The sequence below is a fragment of the Bombina bombina genome, chromosome 6, assembly GCF_027579735.1.
Source record: "Bombina bombina isolate aBomBom1 chromosome 6, aBomBom1.pri, whole genome shotgun sequence".
Lineage (NCBI taxonomy): Eukaryota > Metazoa > Chordata > Amphibia > Anura > Bombinatoridae > Bombina > Bombina bombina.
The window spans coordinates 521,903,443-521,927,293 of NC_069504.1; the positions used below are offsets into that span (position 1 = coordinate 521,903,443).

The window sequence follows — 23,851 nt, forward strand, 5'->3', positions numbered from 1 at the left end:
AGAGAGATTAGGTTAATGGGTAGACGGCCACTTACAACCAGTGGTAGTTAACATTCCAGGTTACCTTAGAGATACTAAGCAACTTCTTAAAAAATTAGAAGGTTTTGCATTAAATGATACTGATATCCTTCTAACTATAGATGTAGTATCTTTATACTCGTGTATACCACATCAACAAGGAGTATTAGCTTTGGAAGAAATTCTAAAACTTTACACCAATTATGACACTATCTTCATAAGCTACCTTACGGAGGTCGTGACCTATTTGCTGACACATAATTACTTTGTATTTGAAGGCAAAATGTACCTACAAAAGCGAGGGACAGCTATGGGGGCAAAATTTGCCCCCTCGTATGCGAATATCTATTTAAGTTATTTTGAATTTTTTAAAATCTTTGGAGAGCTAAATGAGTATAAACATTGTATTAAATTCTACACAAGATTTATTGACGATGTGCTCATTATATGGAGTGGTAGTGTCCAGCAGATAGAAAATTTTGTTAAAACCTTAAACTATAATAGCATGAACCTTAAGTTTACCTGGAGCTATGCTAAAGATAGTATTAATTTCCTTGATCTCAAAATTAAAATTGATAAAATTAATAAGACGGTTAATATGGAAACTTACAGAAAAGAAGTAGCAGGCAATACAATCCTTAGGGCAGAATCTAATCATCCCAGACACCTAAAAGGAGCAATACCCAGAGGTCAGTTTATGCGCCTACGTCGAAACTGTAGCAGTATAGGAGATTATAACATACATGCAGAACAACTTAAAAAGCGACTTACAAATAGAGGGTATAATAAGAACCAGCTTGAACACACACTCAGAGAGGTGCGCCTAATGGATAGAGAAGATTTATTGAAAGACAAAAGTAAGTGTCCTAACTCTGAAAATAAAATAGTATTTTCTACACAATACAGTAATCAATACCCCAAAATCTGTAACATAGTAAAGAAATACTTGCCAATATTAGAAAAAGAATCAGCACTTGAGAATATCTCTGTAGATGGTGTAAAATTTGTCTCAAGGAGAGCAAAAACAATAGGCCAATTTGTAAATAGAAATTTCTCTGATTCCATTGTACATAGTAGAGACAGAATAACTTGGTTAAATCCCCAAAAAGGCACATTTAAATGTGGTGTGAGACCCTGTAAAAGTTGTCATCACGTGAAAATGGGGGAAAAATTCACATCACATACTACTGCACAAGAATTTTCAATTGAATATCATTTTGACTGTCAGTCAGATTATGCAGTATATTTGGTTTCATGCACAAAATGTGGTAAGCAATATACAGGGCGCACAATAAGGGCTGCAAAGGAACGAATACGTGAGCATCTTTTGTCTATTGAGGCAAAAGAACCTAAAACTCCAGTAGCTAGACATTTTGCAACACATAGACATGGGACCAATTATAACAAAAATATGCAAGAAGAGATACTCAAAATGTTTCAATTTCAAATCATAGACAGAGTGCCAAATAGAATATCTGGAGGAGACAGACTAGCAAAACTAAATAAAAAAGAGGCCTTTTGGATTCACAAGTTAAAAACTGGATTTCCCAATGGGATGAATAAAATATGGGATTTGCAGCTATACACTGGCAATTAATTGATTACAATGGGAAAGTATATTCAAGTATAGAAAAAGCAAGACTACAAACAGAAAGTTCAAATTAATTTTCCTTAAACTAAAATTTGTTTGTAATACTACTAATCAGAAGATATTTGTCCCCCAATATATATATGTGATCAATTTTACTATTAAATCATGGGAGTTTCCATAAACTATATGTGGTAACTTGTGTACACTACAGGAAACATAGAGCTAGCTCCCAGTAAAATAAAATAATCACTAAAAGTATTTTTGGGTTCAAACTCACTTGCCATATAAATAGACTAAAATCACTACTAAAATACATGGATATAGCTTCTAGTGCAATACTCACATGAGTTATTTTTATACATCTAAACTCAAAACACATAGATCCGCATCAGTGTAAACTTATATCACTGGCAATTATAAAGCTAGCACACAGGGTAACAAATATACAAATTACCAGTTTTACTATTATTAAGCAGTTGTTATTGATGTACTAAGGTAACAAGATTCACTTGAATCTATAAACTGTGAGAATGAACAAACTGTGAGAAATACACACAGTATACTGGGTTATTACGTGTATCCACATATAGCGGATTTTTCAACAAATGAACAAAACGAGTACGCATTTATAACTTGCTAGCTAATTATGTGGCTACTCTTACCAACTGATACACATATAGGCCATAAAGATATCCTTTAAAGTACCTTGTCTATCTAGAAATTGTTTACGAAGCACTTTCTTTTAACAATGTAATTCCTTCGATTTTTCAAACTACAAACAAATTAAAATGTCAAAATGTTTAATGTAAATATTGTAGAAACTAATGTATCATTTGTTATAAAAAGGTGAGATTTGTTGGAGTTGAAGACTTGTAATCCTTGTTCAGTAACAACATTTGTTGAAAAGATGAACTGAACATCTATTTTCAAAGTGTAGTTCACAAAGAGTTAAATTGTTCGACTCCAATAAATAGTTTGGAAGGGAGACACCTGCCATCCCTGATGAAGTGCTCAGTTTGAGCAGGAAACGCGTCAGAAGGCAGTCTTTTCCCCTGTGTGTTTGGGTAACAATTGTTTCTGTGCTTGTATCAGTTTTAAATGATCTAATAAACTTCATTAATTTTTAACTAAGTTGTGCAGCCTGCATATACCTCCACTAACTTCTTTTGGAATCTTTCTTGTATATATTCAGAAGGGTAATGGGTCTTCCATATAACAGCCCCACTATTTGTATGTAGCGACCGTCGGGATCTCTGATCACCAATGATGTCTGTAGGGGTATGGACCCGCAGAGCAGAATCCCCACCCCATTTTTTTTTTTATTTTTTTATTTTAAAAAAGCTTTATTAAGGTTCAATGAGTTGTACATAAAGATAAAATACCAACAACGAGGCCCAACATGCCCCTGATACAGCCTTATGAGCATATAAATCTAGAAATTGAAATTACCTAGGTATAGATAGACCTTGATCAGGGAGCATGTTTCTTACAATATACCACATACAGTACCAGTCTAAGGTGCTGATAGGGACTGGAAGATCCCTATAAGATTGAAGTAGAAAGTAAAGCTGTGGGGTAGGGGGAAAAGGGTGGAAGGGAGGGGAAGAAGGGGGAAGGGAGGGGGAAAAGATATTACAGCTTTGGGGGACGTTGAAACAGGTCACAAGCGTCCAACACATGAGTCAGGTCAGTCTGTGGACAGGATATTGGGTTTCCAGAGCGTGTCATGATTGCATTTCCAATCAGCCCAAATCAATTCAAATAAGTCAGTTACCTAATTTGTAGAAGATGTCCCTCTCCATGGTATATAGATAGGCCATAGAAGTACAAATCTTGGACCAACTCCGGGGGGATTCTTTCTTCCATTCATAAGCTATTGAGTGTTTTATTGACATGAAGAGGTATATACATATGTACGCGTGATGTTTTGGTAGAGTGTGTACTCCTATGTGTAAGAGGGCAACAGCTGGTGATCTACGGAGAGAGATGCCTAATTTGGGCAGGGCCTGAAAGCAAGCGTTCCATAAGGGGAGAAGTTTGGGGAATTCCCACCAAATATGCAAGGTGTCACCCCTCTGACCACAGTTTCTCCAGCAGTTGGGTGACGTACCTGGAAACATTTTAGTCAGTCATGTGGGGACATAATACCAATGTGCTAAAAGTTCATAGAAAGTTTCATATAAAGTGGTGCAGTGGATAGCCTTCTGTGTGAGTTCTATGGTTCTCCCCCAGGTGTCAGTCGATACTGAAATCCCGAAAATGGATTCCCATCTTAGGATGTGGGGCGCTGCGTCTGGTTGTGGAGTAAAGCCTAATAAGGTGTAATGGAGGGACAAAGGCCTACGGAGTCTATTACCTTGGTTCCATACAGTCTCCCAGGGGGTCAAAGGTCGGGCCATTGTGGGTTTAAAACCCCAACTGACCAGAAAATTTTTAATTCTGTGGTATTCAAACATTAAATATTGCGGAAGTATGAGGTCGGTACCAAACTGGGAGATGTGCTTAAAACTAACCCCCGGGGAGGTGAGCCATAGGTCCGAGACCGTGTTGACTCCTATTTGGGCCCATTTTAATGGATGGGTGTCCTGCAAACTAGTAAATAGGCCAGCGAGAGAAGTAATAGGGGAAGGATGTGGGGCTATATGCGTAGAATGACGAATCTTATCCCAGAAATCTAGGCATTCCCGGATAATGGGGTTTGTCAGGAGTAACTCTCTCTACGACAATGCAGCGGTGTCCAAATTAAATCCCGTAAGTCTAAGTTAAAAGGTAGAGAGACCTGTTCTATAGTTCGCCATTTACATAGGGAGTGTTTAACCCCCCACTGTGAAACATGGGGGAGCATTGCCCCCTCATAGTATCTTACCACAGAGGGGGAACCTATCCCTCCACAGTTCTTAGGGAGCTGTAGTATTCTTTGTGCAATCTGGGCGGTTTACCCTGCCAAATATGTTTGGTGAGTTCACTCTAAAATTGCAAGAGAATTTGTCTGGGGACCTTAACTGGGAGGCACCGGAACAGGTATGTAAGTCTAGGAAGAAAGGACATTTTCAGAGCTGCAATCCTACCTAGCCATGAGACATGAGTCAGATTCCAATTTTCTCTTGTTAAGTGTGTTCAGTCCACGGGTCATCCATTACTTATGGGATATATTCTCCTCCCCAACAGGAAGTTGCAAGAGGATCACCCAAGCAGAGCTGCTATATAGCTCCTCCCCTCACATGTCATATCCAGTCATTCTCTTGCAAGTCTCAACAAAGAAGGAGGTCGCGAGAGGAGATAGGAGTTTTTTACCTAATTATTCTTCAATCAAAAGTTTATTATTTTAAAATGGCACCGGAGTGTGCTGTTTTTTTCTCTCAGGCAGTATTTAGAAGAAGAATCTGCCTGCGTTTTCTATGATCTTAGCAGACGTAACTAAGATCCACTGGCTGTTCTCGCACATTCTGAGGAGTGGGGTAACTTCAGAAAAGGGAATAGCATGCGGGGTCCCCCGCAAATGAGGTATGTGCAGTAATATTTTCTAGGAATGGAATTGACTAAGAAAACACTGCTGTTACCCATATGATGTAAGTACAGCCTTTAATGCAGTAGTAGCGACTGGTATCAGGCTGATAAATGTATGCGCAGTTGAGTTATTTTCTAGGGACTAGAATTTGACTGAGAAAACGTTTACTGGCATGTTGTTCGTTTTGTGAGGTACTTTGGTGATAAATCTTTTTGGGCATGATTTTTTTCCATATGGCTAACGTGTATTTCTGCATAGAAACCGTTGTAACAGGTCTCCCACTGTTGTAATATGAGTGGGAGGGGCCTTTTTTAGCGCCTTGTTGCGCAGTTAAAATTCTTGCACAGTCTTCCTGCTTCTTCCTCCTTGATCCAGGACGTCTCCAGAGAGCTCAGGGGTCTTCAAAATTCATTTTTGAGGGAGGTAATCAGTCACAGCAGACCTGTGACAGTGTGTTTGACTGTGATAAAAGCGTTAAATCTTAAATTGATTATCCGTTTTTGGGTATTTAGGGGTTAATCATCCGTTTGCTAGTGGGTGCAATCCTCTGCTAAATTCATACAATTACTGTTAAAATTGTTGGCTATAACTGAATTAGTTCATTGTTATTTCAACTGTGACAGTTTTTTGTGTTTTTAAAAGCGCTGCAGCGTTTTTTCAATTGCTTGTAAATTTATTGACAGAATTTTTCCAAGCTTGCTAGCCTTCATTGCTAGTCTGTTTAAACATGTCTGATACAGATGAATCTACTTGTTCATTATGTTTAAAAGCCAATGTGGAGCCCAATAGAAATATGTGTACCAATTGTATTGATGTTACTTTAAATAAAAGTCAGTCTTTACCGGTAAAGAAATTATCACCAGACAACGAGGGGGAAGTTATGCCGCCTAACTCTCCTCACGTGTCAGTACCTTTGCCTCCCGCTCAGGAGGTGCGTGAGATTGTGGCGCCAAGTACATCAAGGCCCTTACAAATCACTTTGCATGATATGGCTAATGTTATGAAAGAAGTATTATCTAATTTGCCTGAGTTAAGAGGCAAGCGCGATAGCTCTGGGTTTAGGACAGAGCGCGCCGATGACACGAGAGCCATGTCCGATACTGCGTCACAATTTGCAGAACATGAGGACGGAGAGCTTCATTCTGTGGGTGACGGATCTGATCCGGGGAGACCGGATTCAGAAATTTAAAATGTTAACTTTAAGCTTGAGAACCTCCGTGTATTACTAGGGGAGGTGTTAGCGGCTCTGAACGATTGCGACACGGTTGCAATCCCAGAGAAATTATGTAGGCTGGATAAATACTATGTGGTACCAGTGTGTACTGACGTTTTTCCTATACCTAAAAGGCTTACAGAGATTATTAGCAAGGAGTGGGATAGACCCGGTGTGCCCTTTTCCCATCCTCCGATATTTAGAAAAATGTTCCCAATAGACGCCACCACACGAGACTTATGGCAGACGGTCCCTAAGGTGGAGGGAGCAGTTTCTACTTTAGCCAAGCGTACCACTATCCCGGTGGAGGATATTCCTTTCAAAGGGCAAACCTTATTCGGGCCCGGCTTGAAAGAAATTATTGCTGACATTACTGGAGGTAAGGGTCACACCCTTCCTCAGGACAGGGCCAAATCAAAGGCCAAACAGTCTAATTTTCGTGCCTTTCGTAATTTCAATGCAGGAGCAGCATCAACTTCCTCCGCCCCAAAACAGGAAGGGACTGCTACTCGTTACAGACAGGGTTGGAAAGGCAACCAGTCCTGGAACAAGGGCAAGCAGGCCAGAAAACCTACTTCTGCCCCTAAGACAGCATGAAGAAAGGGCCCCCTATCCGGAAACGGATCGAGTGGGGGGCAGACTTTCTCTCTTTGCCCAGGCCTGGGCAAGAGATGTCCAGGATCCCTGGGCGTTGGAGATCATATCTCAGGGATACCTTCTGGACTTCAAAACTTCTCCTCCACAAGGGAGATTGCATCTGTCAAGGTTATCAACAAACCTAATAAAGAAAGAGGCATTTCTACGATGTGTACAAGACCTCTTAGTAATGGGAGTGATCCACCCGGTTCCGCGGACGGAACAAGGGCAAGGTTTCTACTCAAATCTGTTTGTGGTTCCCAAAAAAGAGGGAACCTTCAGGCCAATCTTGGACCTGAAGATCTTAAACAAATTCCTAAGGGTTCCATCGTTCAAAATGGAAACTATTCGAACCATCCTACCCATGATCCAAGAGGGTCAGTATATGACCACAGTGGACTTAAAGGATGCCTACCTTCACATACCGATTCAAAAGGATCATTATCGGTACCTAAGGTTTGCCTTTCTAGACAGGCATTACCAGTTTGTAGCTCTTCCCTTCGGGTTGGCTACGGCCCCCGAGAATTTTTACAAAGGTTCTGGGCTCGCTTCTGGCGGTACTAAGACCGCGAGGCATAGCGGTGGCTCCGTACCTAGACGACATCCTGATACAAGCGTCAACTTTTCAAAATGCAAAGTCTCATACAGAGATAGTTCTAGCATTTCTAAGGTCGCATGGGTGGAAAGTGAACATGGAAAAGAGTTCTGTTCCCACTCACAAGGGTTCCCTTTCTAGGGACTCTTATAGATTCTGTAGAGATGAAGATTTGCCTGACGGAGTCCAGGTTATCAAAAATCCTAAATGCTTGCCGTGTCCTTCATTCCATTCCAAGCCCATCAGTAGCTCAGTGCATGGAAGTAATCGGCTTAATGGTCGCGGCAATGGACATAGTGCCATTTGCGCGCCTACATCTCAGACCGCTGCAACTATGCATGCTAAGTCAGTGGAATGGGGATTACTCAGATCTGTCCCCTTTACTAAATCTGGACCAGGAGGCCAGAGATTCTCTTCTCTGGTGGTTGTCGCGGGTTCATCTGTCCAAAGGAATGACTTTTCGCAGACCATATTGGACGATTGTAACAACAGATGCCAGCCTACTAGGCTGGGGTGCAGTCTGGAACTCCCTGAAGGCTCAGGGATCGTGGACTCAGGAGGAGAAACTCCTCCCAATAAACATTCTGGAATTAAGAGCAATATTCAATGCTCTTCTAGCTTGGCCTCAGTTAGCAACACTGAGGTTCATAAGATTTCAGTCGGACAACATCACGACTGTGGCTTACATCAATCATCAAGGGGGAACCAGGAGTTCCCTAGCGATGTTGGAAGTCTCGAAGATAATTCGCTGGGCAGAGTCGCACTCTTGTCACCTGTCAGCGATCTACATCCCAGGCGTGGAGAACTGGGAGGCGGACTTTCTAAGTCGCCAGACCTTTCATCCGGGGGAGTGGGAACTTCACCCGGAGGTGTTTGCTCAACTGATCCTTCATTGGGGCGAACCGGAGCTGGATCTCATGGCATCTCGCCAGAACGCCAAGCTTCCTTGTTACGGATCCAGGTCCTTGGGTTTTCAACATGGCTTATGTGTTTCCACCATTTCCGTTGCTACCTCGACTGATTGCCAGGATCAAACAGGAGAGAGCATCGGTGATTCTGATAGCGCCTGCGTGGCCACGCAGGACCTGGTATGCAGACCTAGTGGACATGTCGGCCTGTCCACCATGGTCTCTGCCTCTGAGGCAGGACCTTCTAATTCAGGGTCCTTTCAACCACCCAAGCCTAATTTCTCTGAGGCTGACTGCATGGAGATTGAACGCTTGATTCTATCAAAGCGTGGTTTTTCAGAGTCGGTTATTGATACGTTAATACAGGCTCGGAAACCTGTTACCAGAAAAATTTACCATAAGATATGGCGTAAATATTTATATTGGTGTGAATCCAAGAGTTACTCATGGAGTAAGGTTAGGATTCCTAGGATATTGGATTTTCTACAAGAAGGTTTAGAAAAGGGTTTATCCGCTAGTTCGTTAAAGGGACAGATTTCTGCTCTGTCTATTCTTTTACACAAACGTCTGGCAGAGAACCCAGACGTCCAGGCTTTTTGTCAGGCTTTGGCTAGGATTAAGCCTGTGTTTAAAACTGTTGCTCCTCTGTGGAACTTAAACTTGGTTCTTAAAGTTCTTCAGGGTGTTCCGTTTGAACCCCTTCATTCCATTGATATTAAGCTTTTATCTTGGAAAGTTCTGTTTTTGATGGCTATTTCCTCGGCTCGATGAGTCTCTGAGTTATCTGCCTTACATTGCGATTCTCCTTATCTGATTTTTCATTCAGACAAGGTAGTTCTGCGTACTAAACCTGGGTTTTTACCTAAGGTTGTTTCTAACAGGAATATCAATCAAGAGATTGTTGTTCCTTCATTATGTCCTAATCCTTCTTCAAAGAAGGAACGTATTTTGCATAATCTGGACGTAGTCCGTGCCCTGAAGTTCTACTTACAGGCAACTAAAGATTTTCGGCAAACTTCTTCTCTGTTTGTCATTTATTCTGGTCAGAGGAGAGGTCAAAAGGCTTCGGCCACCTCTCTCTCTTTTTGGCTTCGTAGCATAATACGTTTAGCCTATGAGACTGCTGGACAGCAGCCTCCTGAAAGAATTACAGCTCATTCCACTAGAGCTGTGGCTTCCACCTGGGCCTTTAAGAATGAGGCCTCTGTTGAACAAATTTGCAAGGCTGCAACTTGGTCTTCACTTCATACCTTTTCAAAATTTTACAAATTTGACACTTTTGCTTCTTCGGAGGCTGGTTTTGGGAGAAAGGTTCTACAGGCAGTGGTTCCTTCTGTTTAATGTTCCTGCCTTGTCCCTCCCATCATCCGTGTACTTTAGCTTTGGTATTGGTATCCCATAAGTAATGGATGACCCGTGGACTGAACACACTTAACAAGAGAAAACATAATTTATGCTTACCTGATAAATTTATTTCTCTTGTAGTGTGTTCAGTCCACGGCCCGCCCTGTCTTTTTTGAGGCAGTTCTAAATTTTAATTAAAACTCCAGTCACCACTGCACCCTATAGTTTTCCTTTCTCGTCTTGTTTCGGTCGAATGACTGGATATGACATGTGAGGGGAGGAGCTATATAGCAGCTCTGCTTGGGTGATCCTCTTGCAACTTCCTGTTGGGGAGGAGAATATATCCCATAATTAATGGATGACCCATGGACTGAACACACTACAAGAGAAATAAATTTATCAGGTAAGCATAAATTATGTTTTTATTTAGGGAGCGAAGTTCCGATAATAATGGAAGGTAATTATCTTTGATGACTCGATTAAGTCACCTGATAGCTTAACTCCTAGGTGTAGAACTGTGGTTTCCATCCAGTGGAATGGGAACTTGGAATTTAGGGGCGCTAAGTTAGAACTCCGAATGCCCTGGGTATAAATCTCAGTTTTCGATATGTTTAGTTTGTAATAAGAATGGGCATTAAAGTCTTCCAATATTTGTAGAAGTCTGGGGAGAGTGAGTGTAAGATCGGACGAGAAAAGAGTGTTATCGTCTGCAAATAAAGCGATTTTATGTTTAGTACCAAAAGAGTAACACCCTTCATTTGAGGGTCGGCTCTAATCTGTTCAGCTAATGGCTCAATGGCTAGCGCAAAAAGCAGGGGTGACAGAGGGCATCCCTGTCTGGTACCGTTGGTTATAGTGAAAGGGGAGGACTGAAATCCAAGTCCTCTCACTAGGGAAGAAGGGTTAGAATAAAGGGTCTTAATTGCTCTTATTAGGTCATCAGGGAATTGGGAATTCTCAAGTACTTCCCACAAAAATTGCCAGCGCACGCGATCAAAAGCCTTCTCAGCATCTAATGAAATGACAGCTAATGGCTTATGAAGGCTAGAGGAGAGGCTAAGAATGTTTAATAGCCATCTAGTATTATCAGGGCCCTCTCGTTTTGGGACAAATCCCACCTGATCTGGGTTGATGAGGTGTGGTAAAAGGTTAGCAACTGGGTTAGCCAGAAGTTTTGAATAAAACTTTGTCAGTGTTAATAAGCGATATTGGCCTATAGCTGGCACAGAGGTTGGGGTCTTTGTTAGGCTTTAGAATCGTTATGATGGTGGCTTCAAGAAATTTTTTGTTAAACGCGCCCTCATTTCAAGCTAAATTGTAGAGCCTGAGGAGCAGGGGGGAAAGTTCCTGAATATAGGTCTTGTAAAACTGAACTGGGAAGCCATCTGGGCCCGGGGATTTAAAGGACTTTGAATTTTTAATGACTGGCTGTATTTCAGTAACGGTAAATGGGGAAGCCAAAGACTCCAGCTGATCTGTTGAGAGAGCCGGGAGATTTAAGGACTTTAAATATGCGCGCACGCAATCTAGGGAAGTTGAGTAAGGCTTTTCAGAGCTGTTTATATTATAGAGATTTGAATAATATTTATCAAATGCTTCCCCTATTTGAGTTGGGATTTTAAGGAGGGAATGTGCAGAGTGTATGCTATGGATGCGTGAAGCACTATTTCTGCTTCTGAGTTTGTTGGCTAGAAGGGTGTCCGCCTTATTACTTTTGTAATAAAACAATTGCTTTAATTTGGTTAGATTGATTTGAGACCTTTTAAGTTCAGTTTGGGAAATATGATTCTTAATATTAGTAATTTGTACTTGTAGGGTGGCCGAAGGGGTGACTCTATTTTGAGATTCTAGTATTCTCAGTTTAACGTAATCTTGTGATAAGGTTAGTCCCGCTTGCTTTCTGAGGCTCGCCTGTTTGGTTATTATGACCCCTCTGATGGTCGCTTTTGCGGCACCCCGCAGGGTGTCGTCTCTAACTAGAGCATTATCATTAGCATGTATGAAATGTTTGATTTCTGTTCGTAAGTCTTCTCTAAATGGGATGTCACTTAAGAGGTTGTGGGGCATGCGCCAAGGAGCTCTAATGTGCGAGGTGTTTGCTGAAATGATATTAGCAAGGACATAATCGTGGTCCGACCAAGGACAACGTGAAATAGAGGCTTTTGTGACGAGGTCTAGCGAATCTGCAGTAGAGAAAATGTAATCTAATCTAGCATATTGCCGATGTGGTTGTGAGTAATGCGTGTAATCCCTATCTCTGGAGTGGGTAGCTCTCCAGATATCATAGTAGCCCGAGCAGGACATGAGGTTGTAAAATCTAATGGCAAGCCTTTCAGCGGCTGAGTGTGTCTTGTGTGTGTCAGAGGATTTTCTATCCACTGTAGGGTCCCAAACCATGTTGAAGTCTCCTGACATAATGATTCTACCCTGCTTAACCTGGTCTATTGTATGGAGAATGTGCTTCAGATATTTAGGTTGTTGGGTGTTTGGAAGGTAGACAGAAGCTAATGTGTAAAGCACATGGTTGAGTTTACAAATCAGGATGTATCTGGCCTGTGGATCCTTGATAGTCAAAATGGGCTCAAAGGCAAGGCGCCTGTGAAGCAGGATGGCAGTACCTCTGGCTTTTTTAGAGAAAGGGGCGTATTCTATATGCGTGTACGACTTTGAGGAGAGTCTGAGGGGTTAATTTACTAGCCAGTGCGTTTCCTGAAGGAACGCAATGTCAGGGTTATGATGCTTCAATGATCGCAGCAGAAGGCTACGTTTAAAAGGGGTATTGAGGCCTCTGACATTGTGGGTAAGAAATCTGAGAGTGGGTCGGGTCATGTGTTATAATGTCGAGGTGGCAAATGGTAGGTACTAAGGTCTCTCAGTATGGGGTAAGGGATGAAGAGGAGAGAAGGAAAAAGGGGAGGAGGGAGGGTGAAAGACACTGAAAAGTGCCTGAAGTGCGGTGGAAATAGTCCACCTCAAAAGAGCCCTATCGTGGGCTTCTAGGTGGGGGGGGAGAACCTGATGCTCAAGAGCAAATGTAGGAGGGCCAGAACTCCAGCCCCGCTCTAATATAACAACAACATTAACACTAAGCATTATATATTAAGGTAAAAAGTGGATAACAGTGCAACAAAGTCAAATATAGAGACAAAATAGGACAAGTGTGAACATTGGTGCATTTCTAGTTACAAAATCAAAGAACTTCACTAACAGCTGATGGGGCGCGCCCGGTCAGCCAACAGAACCCATCAGGGACATGCAGATATGGGCCCGAAGGGGCCATTTGCTGAGGTCAGGTAGTGGTCCCAGGGTGGCCAAGAGAGTCCCGTGGTTGTTGTGCCTTGGGACGCTTCGGTCTCTGGTCTTTTATGGACCACTCTGGAGCTGAAGCTCGTAATCTAGGTTGCGGATGAGCTTGTATATTTGAGGATTCTGGAAGGAGGCCCCAGGACATGAGGAGTGACAAACCCTGGGGGGAAGTGATGGCTACAACTGTCTGGTTGTCCTTGGATATAAAAAGCTTGGTGGGGTAGCCTCATCTATATCTGATATTGGCTTTGCGTAAAGCAGACGTAATAGGCTGAAATTGTTGCCGCTGTTGGAGGGTGTGGGTCGGACAGGTCAGGAAGGAGCTGAACCTCCATAAACCTATCATTTAGGCTTGATTTTTTAAAGGCGGCCTGCATCAACCGATCTTTATATAGGTAGCTATGGAAGCACACTATGATGTCTCTTGGTTTGTCCGAGCTCAGCATCCTTGGGCGAAGGGCTCTATGTGCCCTTTCCATTGTTCTAGTTAATCCTTCAGGCGAGCCCACCAGTTCCTGAAATAGAGCCTGCAGGTAGTCTTGTATATCGGGTGGAGAAACAGATTCTGGGATGCCTCAGAACCTTATATTGTTGCGCCTAGATCTGTCTTCTATGTCTGCAAGTTTGGACTCTAGCTGTGAGATTTGTTCAGCAAGATTTTCAGAATAAGCTAAGAGATTAGATTGATCCACAGCAGTATCATCCTATTTGCGCTCTAGCACGTCCACTCTTTCTCCAATTTCGGAAATCTCTTTCCTCAGCTCAGCTGAACTTCTTTGAATTTCTTGGGTAATAGAGCGGGTCTGAGTGGCCAGCAGTTTCTTGAGTGAAGACTCCGTAATGAAGTGCAGTGAAGCAGCAATGGAGTGTGTGCTGGAAAGGGACTCTTCGTCCTGAGAGTCAGGCTCACTTATTTCCCCGCTAGGGTTAAGGGGCGCTTCTTTAGCCTTCTGCGCAAAATGATCAAACACTGTTTTTTTAGGTTTAGGGTTGGACTTGAGATGTTTCCTGATGGAATGAGGCATTGTATATGTTGCTTGGCCACCCGTAGGAGAGACTAATAGCAGACCGTTATGCAACTCAATAGAATACACACCACTGTTTAAGGGAGAAAAAAGGAGGTTAATTGCACATGAGTATTGACAGTTCCAGTTCTACATATTCATATCTAGAGCGGGGCTGGGCAGCATTTCACATTAGGAGCTACATTGCAATGTTAGCAATCGATCATTGATCCAGAGGGGACACTGAAGGCACTAGGTCTTGATGAGTGAGCTGACACAGGGCTGGAAGAGACGGTTAACTAGGTGTACTATACTCCCAACCCTTATCAGTGTGTGAAACTCTTCCCTCAGTAAGGGCTAGAAGGCCCCCTCTCGACTTAGGGAGTATGGGATGTGACCCGAAGGAAGGGGAAAAGGAAAAAGGGTGGTGACCAACCCAGCTTGGCTGGGCCGGAAAGGAACTGTCTCGAGAGGGACCCCCCCTAGTTCAGTACAGTGATTTAAGTTACAGATGTATGCACAATAGGAATAAGGTTCCTAGGAGGTCACCTATGACAGTAATATAGTGAATCTGGTGGCCAAGGGCCAAAAGGTCCCCTCTCTCAGGGAATAAAGGATACGACCCGAAGGAAGGGGAAAAGGGAAGTGGAATTGACTAACCTAGACTAGCTAGGCCAGAAAGGGAGAGTCTTGAGGGGGTAACACTTAATCAATACACTCAGGAGGTTAACAAATTAAGGCACTACTGTGGCGAGGTCCTGCAAATATAAGTTGTTAAGCAGAGAAGGGAAAAAGACACTACACTTTGGTCTAAGGACCTAAAGACAAGTAAGCTGACGCAGCAGCAAAATTTGGTTAGAGCAAATAAATGAATAGCACTACACTTTGAATCAAGCAATCCAAGGATAACACCGTTATCTCAACAGCAGTGGTTGGAGTAAACCTATAAAAGCACAGTTCAAATGAGCAGTAGATAGTCTAGGGTAGTCTCAGTAGGAGTTGCTGCTGGTAATGTGGGAGTGTTCTGTAGATACTCGCTCTTACTTTTATAATGGGAGTAATCTCCTGTGTGGGGAGTCCAAGTGGGCCCAAATATGAACAGAAAGTGTCTAAATGGTGACCAACAGTGTCGGCACTCTTAACCCATTAAATATGATAAAGGTCTAGGGATCCGTGCTGGAATTAGTTGGCGCCTGTATTGTGTGACATGCACAGAAGTAGGTGCTGCACAGTTAGAATACTGAATAATGGCCCCCAAATGTAGCCCGTAGATTACTTTTGACCACTTAGCCAGGCCGTATCTAATATTTTAATAAGGGATAAATTTAGTGGTTAGGGTGTATTTAGTGCGGATGCAAGTAAAAACACTGTTAGATCTCACCCGAATCCGCTCCTGCAAAGTGATCACTGATAGGCTTAGTGATGTGAGTGGCCACATAGAGACTCGGAGCAGTGAGACCGGCATGTCAATTATCCAAGATGGAGGATTTTTGCACCCTTCCAAATGACTCCATCTTTAGGGTAAAAACTGCCAGATCCTTAGGATGTCACACTCCGCTCTAAAGCCGATCCGCACCTTGGTCTCCGCTGTCAGCCGTGTAACGTCTTCGGGCTCCACCAGTCCACAGTAGGGGATGTATGTGGCCCCAGGACCACGCGGTCAAAACTCCAGAGCAAACTCCCAGTCGTCACCTATCTTGATCCGGGGCGTCTCAGGTGTTGTCCTGTCTACCTCAGAGCGGAGCCCCGACCCTCCGAGGTAGCGGCGATGTGCGATCGCTGAGGTGGTGGGAAAGCAGTCAATGCGCTAGCGGTGACCACAGCAACTTTTCCGCTCCCAGTGGGGGTAAGTCCAAGCAGGAACACCAGTTTAGGCTGTGCAGTGTGGAAAGTGGGTTGTCTCAGTGGGAGCTCAGTCTTCAGAAAAATTAGCCTCCGGAGCGGAGCCCCGACCCTCCGGAGGATAGTAGGTCTCGCCGTTGAGCTCACTGGTTATAACAAGACTCGCCTCTGACTGTAAGTGAACAGAGATTCCGTTTTGTGGGTTCACAGGGAGTAAATGCCCCAAATGCTGACTTTTGATGAGGGGATGAAGCCTCAAATATGTGAAAATATTAAGTATTTGCAGGAGAGCTCCTAGTGCCTGCGTCTGCTCCGTTCCGTCCCCATTCTTTTTTTTTTTGGGCTGGACGCAAAAAACATGTTTGCGTATTTGGGGATTGACCATTTAGGTTCTTTCCCTTTTTGGTAGTGTGTTTCTTGTAGGAATATTATTGAGTGATTATTTCGGGACATATAGAACAAATCAAATCCAACTTATTTCAAAGTAATGTGAAAGTTACATTCAGTTTCTCTTAGATGTGCGGTTTGCCATATTGCGGTTATAATGTCAATTTAAAATTGCTGTAGACAACTTAGCAAAAGTCAAAAGTTCTATGCACCTTTGTCCCCGGTATTAGGGGTAGTCCCCAGATGGTTTAATGTTCCCAGGACCAGTGGAGTAGCAAAAAGGTCCTTTTAGTTCATGTGTGTAGTTCTTTTATAAGCCTGCCGTTATGTGCGAATCAATCCCTCAACTTTGTGAATGTTTTTACAGCTCGATCCCTCTGTCAAAACAGATAAACACAATAGTGCAGATTGCCAAATAGAGTTCCTAATGTAAGAGATACACTTACCAGCCAACGCGTTTCGGTCGTTAATCGACCTTTCTCAAGACCTTTCTTAAGACCTCACTTGCACCTTTATTTTATTATCACAGTGGAATATTTTGCACAATTTGTATATTTTATAATTTATTTTCCATATCATTTTTTACACATTTGTTTGTACACATTTGTTTGTACTAGTCACAATCACATCAATTTCACGCTGGTTGAAACCATGGCAATCCGCTGCCAAATAGCGGTGATCTGATCTGTAAATAGATTAATCTGCCATAATTGTGAAATTAGTTCTACAGATGAGCTAATGTTCTGGTGAACAAAACTATAAAATAGCCACTGTCTGAAATAGGCACAGAATATATTTACTAAAGAGGGGAAGTCAGAATCCCATCATACTTATACAATAAGTAAGCTTAAACTCGTAAAGATTTGTTTTTTGATAGAGATTGTCAACATTGTCTCATTTTTAGACTGTTAACATGGATCCATGAGGGAATATATAAGGATTTTATTGTTTTAAATCATTTTCATTTTTATTGATACTGATCAAACGGAAGTGAAGTTATTAACCCACATTGTGTATAATTTTATTGTATTGACTTGGAGTAAAATCCTTGTTGAAAAAGATATTATAAATAGGAGTTGATTAGAAGAGGTTACTGTTGGAAACTGCTATTCAACTTTTTGTCTTATATTTTTCTATAATTAAACAACCATTTTTGTAATAATATTTTTAATATTGTAATAAATACTGTTTTAGTAATCTATTTGAAACCAAGACCCTGCCTCTGTGTTGGCGCTTTGATATATATATTTTTTCAGTCGATTATTTATTGACCACTAGGGGTCAATTTATCTTAGCTAAGGGTCAGTATCAACAGGCGCTGGGTGATCTTTCTGTTAATTATTTCGGGACAGTTCTCTTGTTGCGATTGACCTTTTGCCTGGGCTGTTAAGTCCCTTGACATTCGGCATCAATAGAGTTATGGTATGTTCGGAGCTTTTATTTGCGTTGAATGTGTGATGGAGCATTTTTATGAGTTATTTCCGATTTGGGAATCGGTTTTGATTTGTAAGATATATATATACTGTATGTATGTATGTGTGTGTGTATATATATATATATATATATATATATATATATATATATATATATATATATATATATATATATATATATAGTCAGAAGGGGATCCTCAGGTTCGTAGCAGCACTTGTGGTTAGAGGATCAAGTGTGAGAGTGATAAAATTGGGTAATGGGTGGGGAACAAGTGAAAGGTTCAAAGAGGCACAAGGAGAGATAGTGAATAGAATGAAGGAAGTAAGATAGATGGTGATGAATTTGGGTTCAAGAATGGGGTCCTGTGTACAAGAAAAGAAAGGTGTAGTTCTGGGGATGTGTCCCCATGGCAAATATGCGATAAATAATTTTATAGATTAGTGAAATGGGAGTAAGGAGTATCCCCCGCCCTCCATTCTGGGGGGAGCGTTAAATTATGGCAACCATGTGATGTGGAACAAACATTTAGTAATAGTTGTAACTAACTTGCATACATCTTAACGCTTGCAATGGCATTGTGGAACAAAACAATTATATAAATAACATGAAAGGTAAGTTTTGATTAACAATGTTCCATCCTGAGCAGCAATGTCACAAACTGTTATTCTATACAGCTCCCATGAAGTTTACCGCTGCCGCCCCCCCCCATTTTTTTTATTTTTATTTTTTTTTATTTTTATTATTATTAATATATCGACTGGGTAGAGTCTTAATCTTAGGTGTTTTCCATCAGCATCTCTATAGGTTGCTTGACCGGGGGTAATCGACAAATGCAAACATTTCAAACCTTTAAGGAAACTAAAGCAGAAGACACAAAAACCTTTTTCTCTTATACATTGACTAATAAAAGTTTCAAATCTAACAATAACTTGAAAAAGTGTTGGCCTTCATTATATCCAAAATTATATAAACTTTTACATTTTCCCACTTTGCATGGTAGATATCTGCCCACTCTAGGTGGCATTAACATTGAGTGGGAACTTTTGGAAGGAGGAAAGTAATGTCAAATGCCCCTCCAGAAACTGTTCTGCTAGGAGAGCCAAGCTGGATTGTAATACAGATATAGATCTTAAAGGCAATGATCTAGGTGAGGTATTCCCATTTAAGGGAATAAGTTCTTCTGAAACAAAAACTTGGTAGTGTTCGTCAGTTTGCAATGAGTCTGTACCATAAGAGCTATTAATTTTAGAACTAAGACAGTAATGTTGGCATTCTGCCCTAAGTGCAGAAGCCCTGTTGCTCACATGGCGTATTGGTTATGTAGTGAGAAGGTAAAAAAGTGTTATGAAGCGTTACCTGGGCTCTTTATGCAGCAACCAGTCTGTCCTAGTTTTTTTCCTTCTTCTCTTCTTTTTTTTTTTCTTTCTTTTTGTTTCTGTTTCCTTTATCCCCTCTTGTCAAGGGGACCACCTTAGGGATCCTGTCTCGAAGATTTAGCTGACCTTGGTTTCATCTTGTTCAGCTCTGCGAGTATTGGTGGACACTGTGGGTCTTGAAGGCATTGTGGTGGTAGAGATCTTGATGTAGAGTGATTGGCAGAATTGTTCTAAATCATTTTCAGTGCGGTAGATAGCATTCTTGTTGCCCTTGGTGGCGATGATTGATACTGGGAATCCCCAGCGGTATGGTATCATGTTAGCTTGTAGGGTAGATGTGATATGCGACAGGGCTCTCCGTTTTTTGTAGTGTGGCCGGACTTAATCGCTAAAAATCTGTAGTGGAATTCCTGCATGTTGGAATGGTTATTTAGCTCTTGAATTGTTCAAGATTTCTTCTTTGTCCTGGAAGTTTAATAATTTGAGAAAATATTCCCGTGGAGGGGCCTTTGGTGGTGGTCTGGCCCTTAGAACCCTATGTGCCCTTTCAATGGGAATTTCATGTGAGTTAGGCGTGCCTTTTATTGTCCAAAACAAATCTTGTAAATAGCCTCCTAATGCTGCTGCTGAGATGGTTTCTGGGATCCCTCTTATGCGCAAGTTATTGCGGCGGCCTTGATTATCTAGGTCCTTAATTTTGTCATTTAAGCACTGTATGATGTCTTCTTGAGCTTGTACTTTTGCGGTAAGATGGCTGATATTAGTGTTAGACATGGCTTGTTCTTCTTCAACAGTTGTGATTCTATCCGACATTGCTGTGATATCTTTATGCAATTCTTTGTAAAGTGTTCTGACTTCATGCATGAATATTTTCATGTTTTCTTTTGAAGTGAGTAGGTTAAGGTCATTTTTTGTGACATAATTGGAGGGTAAGCCTTTAGTGTGATTGACATTGACTATGTCAGTTTGCATTCCCCCAGGGGCAGAAGGGTTAAGTGGCAGTAGGTTGTGTGGCTCCATTGGTTTCAAGTAGTGACCAAGAGTTCTGGATCTAGTTCCTTTTTCACTTTTAGAAGCCGTTTTATTTAACATATCTTTATCTTAACGCCCTGTATGCTGTTACTGGCCCTTATATTATGTGGGGGTCTAATTTGCCAGATCACACCCTTTACCTATGTGTGTGGCTCTCCCAGTTATGAACTGTGTCCTGAGTTAGTATGGGGTTTTCAGATATATTAGTATGCGACCCCTCTAAGGTGTTTCTGATTCTGTACCGTTATTGCTTGGTGGGGCTTGGTAATGCAGTGCGAAGTTATATGTATGTAGTAGGAGACCCCTGACTGTGATACCCCCTGCTATTATTTATGCTCACTGTGTGTTATTGTGGCCTTGGGCCTATTCCTGTCTCAAGATGGCCGCTGTTTCGCACTTTTTAATTATAAATGTTGGAGCGATGCAGTGCGTAGTGGTCTGGATCTGGCCAGTTGTGTCTGAGGGCTATTCTCCGTGTCAGAGGTACTGTTTATGTCCATTTGATGTGAAGTGCTAAGAATTACACCTCTTATCTTGCTCGTGCTGTCTTCTGTCTGGGCTGACTCTGGTGTTGTAATTATTGCAGCGTCACCGCCCGTCCGTATAGCCACTCTGCTGCCAGATGTCTAGTCCGTGGCCAGGCTAACCTCCCCAGAACGTCCGCCTGTAAGCTGTCTCCTGATCCCCCAGTAGTCCGTCACATGTGAGTGTCTGCCGCTTTGCGGCAGTTGTGAGTTGCGGTCCTCAATTATCCTGTACCTTAGCTGATGGTGGACCTTTTTGTCTCTAATCTTCTTTTTTCCGGTGCCAGTCTCACCTACTGTGCTCTCCACCTGTTCAGCTTTATTTTCAAGGAGGGTTAGGGAGCCCACATCCCTGTTATTCACACTATTTTTGCCACGGGGCCTAGGAGCTCTAGAAGCCAGCTGCCATAGTCCTGTATGGCGAAACTCCGCCCCCTCCAATCAACATTTCTATAATTTGGGACTGATATATTCACACATAAATATACCCACATAGATTCTTATATCCTTTTTAGTACACATTATCATATTGTTCGTGTTTTGCATTTGATTGTTTGTGATTGACAAGTTTATATATTGCTTTTTGTTTATATTTACATATAAGTCATTATTACAAATGAGTAAAGAGAGTGTGTGAGAAGAAAAAAATGTTTACATTTTTCTGGGTCTAGTAAGTGTGATATTCTGAGGCTCATCCATCCTATCTTCACAACTGACTGTGTGATTGTTTAACTTTGCAGACCCAAGTAAATGATTGTTGTTTATAATCACTATAATACTTTCTACTATGTAAATGATGATATGGATGTGGTAGAGGTGTAGCTGCTTAGAGCGTCAAGAACTAACAAGACATGATGATGGCTAGATCACCAACAACACTTAAAAGTTAACTCAGAGTGATAGCATGAGAATGTTGTGCATTTTTTTTTTTATTCTTCTAGATATATTTGTTTTGTACACATATTGGTAGGATTGCGGCCCATAAGGTCATGTCAGATTAGACCAAGGCTTAAGGGATCAGAAGTTTATATTATATGTATAAATATATAATATTCACTCCCATGAAAGCCCATCATTTTCTGGTTACTATATCTTGACAAAATCTGTTAAGCACTACTATTACCCAGCTTGGATCAGGACTATGTCTTTCATTTAGGAAAGGTGTAAGATCATCCAAACCTTTAAATGTGTCGTCGTGCTATGTTATTTGAATGTTATTTTAACTGGATGGTTATTAAAATCTTTTGGGGCAAGTTGTCCCCTTCTGGTTTTTCGAAACCACATGAAAGAAACATGAAAACCATGTGATACACGGGCACCCATTCTACAGAATCACATCTTATGGCAAAAGTTGCATATTTATTTTGTCATGGATGCAACACTTCCACAGGCATGTTAATTGCTAGAGGAAACAATATGGCCTTACATTTTTTTCACACTTCAGACAGCCATATCTGGTCTGATATTGCTACTTAAAAACCATGTGCAAGTGTCTTCACACAAATCCATGCCTTAACATGCTACTAAAAAAACTAGCATTTCATAGGAAACAGGGCCAAAACAGCGACATACCCAGGAAACATTTATTTTATGGCACTGATTCTTCATCTGGTGTTGGTTCCTGAGAGAGCGCTTCTCTTCATCAGTACATACGTTTTTTTGTATATATAAAAAATGTTTATGGTTTTCATGCAAAGATATAAACTTTAACAAAGTTGTCATGGGAAATTGGATGCTATTACATGGTTTTTAATGCTAAGCTTCAAAGTTGTTCATGTAATAATACAAATGTGTATGTGGTTTTCACAAAATTATATAAATGTTTTCGTTTTTCATGCAATGCTACAAGCTTTCATATGAATTTAAAGCAAATATGTAACTTTCTCTTGCAAGATGTATCGAGTTCACGGATTCATCCAATACTTGTGGGATATTCTCCTTCCCAACAGGAAGTGGCAAAGAGAGCACCCACAGCAGAGCTGTCTATATAGCTCCTCCCCTAACTCCACCCCCCAGTCATTATCTTTGCCAGACCTAAGCAATAAGGAAGGGTAAAGTGATTGTGGTGACAAAATATTAGTTTTATTTTCTTCAAGCAAGAGTTTGTTATTTTAAATGGTACCGGTGTGTACTATTTACTCTCAAGCAGAAAAAAGATGAAGATTTCTGCCTGGAGGATAATGATCTTAGCATTTTGTAACTAAGATCCACTGCTGTTCCTACAGTTGCTGAGGAGTACAGGAAACTTCAGTTGAGGAACGGTTTGCAGGCTATGCTGCACTGAGGTATGTTCAGTCATTTTTTTCTAGAAAGACTGTGATATTTCAAGAAAAGGGCTGACATTATCCCCATGAGGGGAAGGGTAAGCTGTAATCAAAGACTTATGGTAGTATTACAAGCTTGCATAAGGGCTAAGTTACTTTGCTGGTTGACACTTATATCAGGATTCCTAGGCTAATATCTTTTCTCCAAGAAGGATTGGAGAATGGATTATCTGCTAGTTCCTTAAAGGGACAAATATCTGCTTTGTCTATCCTTTTACACAAGCGTCTGGCGGATGTTCCAGACGTTCAGGTGTTTTGTCAGGCTTTAGTTAGAACCAAGCCTGTGTTTAAACATGTTGCTCCGCCATGGAGTTTAAATTTGGTTCTTAAAGTTCTTCAAGGGGTTCCGTTTGAACCTATGCATTCCATAGATATTAAGCTCTTATCTTGGAAAGTTCTGTTTTTAGTAGCTATCTCTTCGGCTCGAAGAGTTTCTGAGTTATCTGCTTTACAGTGTGACTCACCTTATCTTGTTTTCCATGCGGATAAGGTGGTTTTGCGTACCAAACCTGGATTTCTTCCTAAGGTTGTGTCTAATAGGAATATCAATCAGGAAATTGTTGTTCCTTCTCTGTGTCCTAATCCTTCTTCCAAGAAGGAACGTCTGTTGCACAACCTAGATGTGGTTCATGCTTTAAAGTTCTACTTACAAGCAACTAAAGATTTCCGTCAAACATCTTCATTGTTTGTTGTCTATTCTGGAAAGCGGCGAGGTCAAAAGGCTACGGCAACCTCTTTCTTTTTGGCTGAAAAGCATCATCCGTTTGGCTTATGAGACTGCTGGCCAGCAGCCTCCTGAAAGGATTACT

General features: G+C 41.5%; 1 protein-coding gene across 1 annotated transcript in view; it reads left to right on the forward strand.

The window, feature by feature from the left end:
- Window positions 1–23,851, forward strand: part of HOMER2 (homer scaffold protein 2) — a 627,175-nt gene that overhangs the window by 238,959 nt on the left and 364,365 nt on the right. The window lies entirely within an intron of this gene.